Consider the following 1,817-nt stretch of genomic DNA (forward strand, 5'->3'; position numbering starts at 1 on the left):
TCCCTCATGAGATTGTGAACATCTCAGGAATCTTGACACATTGGAATCATGTTGTGTCCCAGGGCCTACACAGTGCCTGACCCAAAGAAGGCTGTTAATACATTTTTGTTGAATGAATAGCATTTACTTATATCATTGCTATTTTCCGTTTCACTGGAGGCAGTTATAAGGAAGATGCTCCTTTTTTGCATCACCTCTGTACACGCCACAAATGAACAAAGCAATGTGCTGGTTTTGTCAGCACATACAGTAAAATTGGATCAATACCGAGATTAGCATGGCCCCAGCACAAGGATGACATGCAGATAAGCAAAGCAAAATATTGATAATGATGCTGATAGCTTTGCAAGACCTTTTTTCAATAAGAAATCTTTTTAAAAAACCAACTTCCTGAAAAAAAAACACCAACTTCCTGCCCTGCCAGCATGGCTCAGTGGTTGAGTGTCAATCTATGAACCAGAAGGTTTCGGTTTGATTCAGGACTGGGCACATGCCCAAGTTGCAGGCTCGATCGCCAGTAGGGGTGCATGTGGGAGGCAGCCTAGATGTTTATCTCTCATTATTGATGTTTCTATCTCTCTCTCCCTCTCTCTTCCTCTCTGAAATCAATAAAAATATTTTTAAATAAAGAAATAAAAATAAGTAAATAAAAAACCAACTTCTTTCGAGCCTGGCCTCTTTATTGAGAACACAAGTTGGCCTTGATCTTAGCAAGGAATAGAAATGCAGTGGTGACTGGCAGCCATTGTGGAAACGCATTAGTAGGTCTCAGGGTTGCCCCTCAAAGGACAGCAGCCCAGCCTGCTAAAAGGTCTAACCTAGTTTTCCATCATTTTATATTATGTGCTGATGTTTTCCTCTACCCACTTTAATCCTCTTGTGGGATAACGCTAATCATTTTAGCTTCCTATTGCTCAAGCCCTGGGGGTAGCATGTTTCTTTAAGGGCAACAGAAAACAGCTAAAATTGTTATCAAAAGTATCCTGGGTGGAATATGATTCCTATTTCTATGAAAATAAAGCCTGCTCTTAACTGATGGCACATCTTTCAAAAATAAATCTATTAAGAAGGAAACAAACTTCTGAGTGAGCCCACCTCTTAGGGGAAATATTTGGACTACATGAATTAAAAGTCTTCAGAGCAGCTCTCTGAAGTAGAATAAAGACAAAAGCAAAAGTGTATTGGTTCAAGCCCCAAATGCCTGGGAGGAAGAAATCATGGATTCTCTTTGAGGTCAGAAAGGATTCATTCTACCCTTAAGCAAGGTGAATTCTTTGGGTCTCTGTTATTCTCTTTAACAGTATAGATATTTATTCTTTCATCCTCTATTTCAGCCTGTGGTCCTTCTTCCTCATATTTATTTCTATTTTTCCCAGCTTTATTGAGATAGCATTAACATATCACATATGTATGTTTAAGGGGTACAATGTGATGATTTGATATACATATATATTGCAAAATGATTACCATAATATGGCTAGTTAATACCTTCATTCCTTCACATAATCATCATTGTGTGTGGGGGGGGGGGGGGGGGGAGTCAGAACATTTAAGATCTACTTTCTTAATAACTTTCAAGTATATATACAGTATTATTAACTATAGTCACCGTGCTGTACATTAAATCCTAGAACTTATTCATCTTATAGCTGAAAGGTTGTGCCTTTTGATAAACATCTCCCCATTTCTCCCATTTTTCAGCACCTAGCAACCACCATTCTACTCTACTTTTTTGAGTTCAGCTTTTTTTTATTCCACATGTATGTGAGAGCATGCAGTTGTTTTTCTCTGCCTGAATTATGCCACTTAGCATAATG

The 1,817-nt window shown here is 38.4% G+C and overlaps 1 non-coding gene across 1 annotated transcript; it reads left to right on the forward strand.

Moving 5' to 3' along the window:
• The first annotated feature begins 225 nt into the window (after window positions 1-225).
• On the forward strand, window positions 226-327 carry LOC139015864 (U6 spliceosomal RNA). Its single transcript, XR_011472519.1, has one exon. It is a non-coding gene; the product is annotated as a U6 spliceosomal RNA (small nuclear RNA).
• The last annotated feature ends 1,490 nt before the right edge of the window (window positions 328-1,817 follow it).

This window comes from Myotis yumanensis, unplaced genomic scaffold (assembly GCF_028538775.1).
Source record: "Myotis yumanensis isolate MYYU_CA2020_CCGP unplaced genomic scaffold, mMyoYum1.0.hap1 SCAF_8, whole genome shotgun sequence".
NCBI classification, from domain to species: Eukaryota; Metazoa; Chordata; class Mammalia; order Chiroptera; family Vespertilionidae; genus Myotis; species Myotis yumanensis.